This window comes from Parus major, chromosome 11, assembly GCF_001522545.3.
Source record: "Parus major isolate Abel chromosome 11, Parus_major1.1, whole genome shotgun sequence".
NCBI lineage: Eukaryota > Metazoa > Chordata > Aves > Passeriformes > Paridae > Parus > Parus major.
Window position 1 is genome coordinate 2533715 of NC_031780.1, and position 5734 is coordinate 2539448.

Here is a 5734-nt window from a genome sequence, read left to right on the forward strand (position 1 = left end):
GGATGATGGATGATGGATGATGGATGATGGATGGATGATGGATGATGGATGGATGATGGATGGATGGATGATGGATGATGGATGGATGGATGGATGGATGATGGATGGATGATGGATGATGGATGGATGGATGGGACTCACTCACAGCTGTGTTTGCTTAGCTGGAAGGAAAGAACAAAACTTAAGCAGAAAAACTCTACCGAGACAAAGTAATTCCAATTTTCCCATTTTTCTCCAGGCTTGCACATACCCCCAGCCCAGCAGTGATGGTCTGGTGTTAAAAACCAAGCTGGCCCAGAACAGAAGACACAAAAATGAGAGGGTGGTGGTCAGCAGCTGCCTCTGGGGCTACTTATCTGTGTCTGCCTGGCCCCCTCAAGTGCCTCCATCACCATAAAGAAGTCAGAAATGCCCCTCTGCCCTCACCCAACCTCTGGCAATAAATCCAGGGAAATGCAACATGGAGCACAGCGAGGACCTGTGCCAGAAGTGTCTCTGGAGCAGCACAGCTGGGCCAGCAGTACCAGGAGATCATAAATTTCAGCCTGTTCTGCCTTATACCATGAAGGCTGAGGGAGAGAAATGTAATACAAGCCTCTCCCAGGCCATTCCTGTGCCAAACAGCAGCCTCTCTATCATTTGGTGGTTTATTATAAACAGGCTCCCACTGCAGTTTTCAAGCAGAATTTTTTTATGAATAAAAGTGGGGCTTTTTTTGTTGTTTTTTTTCTTTTCTTCCTTCCCCCTGCAAAGCCGTTGCTTGAAACCTTCACATGTCACTGTAAGTGCCCCTGCAAACCTTGGATGTTTGACTTCTGGAGGGTTATTTTGGGGTTAGTCCTGGAAAACCCTACTCTGAGATTGTCATCATTTGCCTTTCCCGGAGCAGCCTGTGCCGGGAATGTTCCTCTCAGGAACGATCAGCAGCAGTTTTTGTGTTCAGCCCCAGATTCCCTGTTTACTACTTATGCAAAGGGGCTTTTTTTGTTGCCCTCAGAGTAAACACAGTTGATCACTTTATATCCTCTGTATATTGTTTCTTAATATGAATGAAGTGAGGCAGCCTCGCAGCCGTCATCCAGAGCAGGGCCTAAAATAAACTTACAGCAACTTGGGGAGTGTTTGGCTTTGCAAACTGTGAAAACGGCTTCAACTCTGCAACAAGAACATGGGCATATTTTTAGCACTTAGCATTTGGTATTTTATAAAAAATTAGGGCAAGGATATCGCAAATTTGATCTGTTTACCTCGCTTTTGCTGGGTTTTTGGTTCTTTTTAAACAACTCTCACTGTTTTATCTGCTACTGCATAATCCAAGACAAACAAACCTGCTGGGAGTGCATTAAAAGAAGTAGGCCCTTGCATTCAAATGAGGTAGAGAGAAAGAAATATTTGACCTTTTTGCCAAAAATATTATGGCTTACATTTGTTTTATATTTTCCTTTTATTAAATCACTCTTCCAAACCACTCTGAAGTCTCAGTTCATTCGGTGACAATTCGTTTATGGTGTTTCTGAAGTGGATTTAGATTGGAGTGATAAAATTACAGACCAAAATTACAACCATCATGGAAAATACTGGCTCATGTTTGGCTTTGCATTCCACAACTGAAAGATTACCAGGCATTGCCAATAAGCAGGAGGAAGTCGAGATAATAATATATTCATTTATAAATGTGAGCTGGGTTCCAGGACAGGCCACAATAGATTTGTGGAAGGTGAACTGGAATATTTATGTGCCTCATTAATGGGGAAAAATCTGTCAGGTTGTAAAGAGGTAACTATAGTTCAGACACTGGATTTGTAGGATCTTTCCAGGAAAAATGCAGGTCTTGCAAACCCTGAAATTAAACAGCTTTCTGAGTTGCAGTTCAGCTGATGACATCATGGAGTAGTTCCCTCTTTTCTCTGTGTTTTCACAAAGAGCCCTGAGGTGGCTGGGGTGTTTTCTTGGGATGGATCTTGTTTCTCAGGGGAATGCTTAAAAAATGTTTTGCTTTATCTGATCACATGGAAATGCAGAGCTAAGAAAAGAAAGGAAAACCCCAAACCAGAATATTAATCCTCCACAGGTACCCATGAGAACACAGGATTTATAATCCTAAACTTTGCAATATCACAGAATCATTTAGGCTGGAAAAGACATCCAGAATCATCATTTTTTGGCCATTCAGCACCTGTCAACCAGACCAGAGCTCTCAGTGCCATGTTCAGTCATTCCTTGAACATCTCCAGGGATGGGGACTCCATCACCTCCCTGGGTGTGGTGGAGCCCCTTCCACTGCTCAACCTTGAGTACATTGGATGCTCATAGGTAATTTTCTGGGTCTTAAACTTCCTGAATTTTGTTTATTCAAAGTACATCCACGATGAAATTGAGCCCAGCTGAGCTCTTCACTTTTCCAAGAGTTTCCAAAGTTATTGTAATAGAGGAATTATTACACAGAACTCAATGATCTTATGGGTCCTTTCCAACTTAAATGATTGTACAATTTCTAGGAATTAACAGAGCCCTTGGGCAAAAGGAAAGGCAAAGAAGTTACTCAGGCCATGAGAAAGCTCTGGGGAAGGAATTCACATTTAATGGTCCCAGGTAAGTGTGCTTTGATGGATGCAGATGGCTCAGAACCAGCACAGCATCCAATTAGCCCTGGGAAGGGGTTTTTATCTGATTATCCGTGTGAAATCATTGCTGCTGCCATCAGCACTGGCTAAAACTCATTCTTGGAGAACTTCGAGGAGGATTTTTCTAAAAAAAATAAAATAAAAAAAATCAGTCCATGCTGTTGAGAAACTGGAAACATTAGTGGTCTGAAAGAGTGTCATTATTTCTGCAGTAAAAATGTACGGGGTAGTTTGGCATCTCTGGCTGACATCTGCTCCTCATTGTCTTGTGCCAAGGCAAACTCATCAAGTCAGAGAAGATGAAATATTCCCCTCTGCTCCCAAACCCACCTCTCCTCTGGCTTGCTCTGCAGCTGTCAGCAGCTCGGCCACCTTGGTTTCATTACGGAGCCGTTCCCCCCGGGCAGCCACTTCTGCTGCTGACAGTTCTGCTCAGAGTCCTGCTGAGCCTCCTTAAGATGCAGCTTCCCCACGGCTCTCCACGTGTCCTTCCCTTCCAGCACAGCCCTGTGGGACAAACCTCCTGAGAAAATCCCCTGTCTTCGTCTAAACCAGTGCTGGAGAAGGTAAAAGTTGAGAGTTTGGACTCCACTGGGGAAAACAAAGAAATGTCAAATATAAAATATGCCCAGAAAGATGGATGGCGGACAAGTCTAGCCGTGAAAGAAAGTCAGAGGATCCAAAGTGTAAAGGAGAAGGAAACAAAAAAAGCAAATATTGCAAATTAAAGTTAATTCAAGCCTCCGAGATTTGACACAGCTCATTGTTTTAGTTTTGCTTGAGAGAGTGTTTTGTTGCCAAATGAATTACCAGCCTTGCAGTGATCAAAAGGGGAAAAGGTTGGAGGGGGAGGAAGGTCCTCAGGAGATGCTGGAGGGCTGTGTAGAAATCCTAAAGCAACAGGACTTGCCAGGAGAAGAGTTTGGAGGGAGCAGATGAGCTCAGGAAGTCAATTTGTGCTGAAGAGACGGGGCTGTGTTTTCAAATCCAAAATAAACTCACTTTAAAACAACCCAAAGACCCAGTGGATCCAGGCTTCTGGATACAGCATTTGAAAATGTTGGCCCCAAGCGACGCCTGGATGGATTGTAAATCCCTGGGATTGCACACACACAGCCGTGCTCACACTCACGGGGAGGCCCATAAAACCCAGCTTTATGGGAGCTGAGCTGAGCTCAGGAGCTGAAGGAAGCAGGGAGTCTCTCTGGGCCCATCTGCACGGCCCAGCCGGCTGCTGCCGCTACACCAGCGAAATGCAGCTGCAAAGCAGCTGCGCTGAGCCCAGCCTGGAGTGTCTGCAGGGAATTTGGGATACCTGCTGGGCTGGAGCTGCATCAGCCGGGCTTAAACCCCATTAATCCAGGAGCTCTTCACCCCCAAACCCTGCAGAGGCACCCAAGTCCAGCACCTGGGCCCAGCCATTCTCCTGAGGAGCTCAGGGCTCTCGGTAGCTGGTGGCTCCTTCTCCCCATCAGAGAGGTGACCCAAACTCATCATCCCTGCATTCCTGGGGTCTGTTTTGATTTGCTCAGCCCTGAGTGCCCTGGTTCATCTTGTCCTGGCCACAGCTGCTGCCTCTGGGAATGGACACAGGGATGGTGCCCAGCTGCACAGGCACCGCTGGCTCCTCATCTGGGTTGGGCTCCTGGCTCTGCTTCCAGTCCAAGCCATGCATGAGTAACACCTCTGATTACTTCAGTTCTTCACTTTTGTTATCTCTGCTGTTGGCACCTGGATTTAAACATGGCTCAGTCTGCTGAGCTTGGCTCTTGTCTTGGTCAAGATCCTCCCATGGGCTCTGTTCCCAGACCGTGAAAGCCGTGCTGGGCATGCCCAGCACACGGAAATCTGTGCCCAAAAGGTGAGCCTGGCCTTGAGTGTGGGTTCATGCCACAGCTGAGGGCTCAGCAGGGCTTGTAGAGCTTCATTCAGGAGCTCGTTGGGATCACTGCCCCACTGAATATTTGCTTTGGAAGGAAGGAAGCATTGCTCCAGGCGCCTCCACCAGGATCAATCCGACTTTTTTTGCACGGCCTGGCCACGTGTGCACACAGCAGCCTGGGGTTAGGAATGTGCAGCCATGAAGCTCTGAGATATATTTTAAGACCTGAGCTTTGGGGAGCCAAACTATTGAGCTCCTCTCTTGGCAGAGGGCTCTTCAATTTCAGATTTTTCACGGCTGCGAGCATTTATCCTGGTTTGGACTTTTCCGTGTTCTTATTTCCATGGAGTCAGTACCATTTCTGGATTGCAGCTGAGAAAGTGCAAAGTCCTTCCCCAAGATCTGCAAGCAAACCAGCAAAGTGTCTCTTACTCCAAACTGGAATATGTCCCAAACCTTTCAGCACTCAGCACAGGGTATTGACAGCTCCAAGTGTTTTCTCTAAACTGTTGATGTTGTTGGGACGGTTGTGATATTTTCTCCTCAGTCTCGAGCTCTCGTGCCTCATTTCTTTGTTTATACAAAACCTCTCAGTGTCCTTTAGGAAAGCGTGGGCTGGAATAAAATGTCTCATGCCTAAAGGAGTTTATTGGGGGAAGGAAAAGCAAATGGAAGGCTCTTCCATGGTGGACCTAATGGCTGTGGTTTTTTTTACACCAGTTTTTTGGGATGCTGATGGAAGAATAGGCTCAGAGTCGGTGCTGGCTGAGCGGCGGCACAGCTCTCCTGCCCCTGCTAGTGCAGATGGAGAAGATCTCCAACATCTGGAAGTGGGCTGCTGACTGGAAATCCTGGAAGGCTTTGCAGTGACTCTAAATGTGTCCAGATCCAGGTTTCTGCCTGTGTGGGAAGGCTGATTCCATGGTCTGTGTTTGTCTCCTGGTGGAGTCTATACAGGACAATTGGACAGAGATGCCAAATGCAGCTCTCTCAGCTGTCCCAAAGCCCCTCTGGAATGGTTTTACAGAGGCTTGCAGCTGGCTCCCTGATGTTGGGCAGACAGAACAAGTGCCTGGCTCCCTGAAGGGCTGATACAGTGGAGGTGCAATGCCCAAGCTGATGCTCACCTGAATGCATCCACGGAGCTGGGAAAGGAGGAGTTGTGCCTTGTAGATGTTCCCAGGGAAACCTTGGATATCTCACCAGATCTAAACCCCTTTTCCAGGCC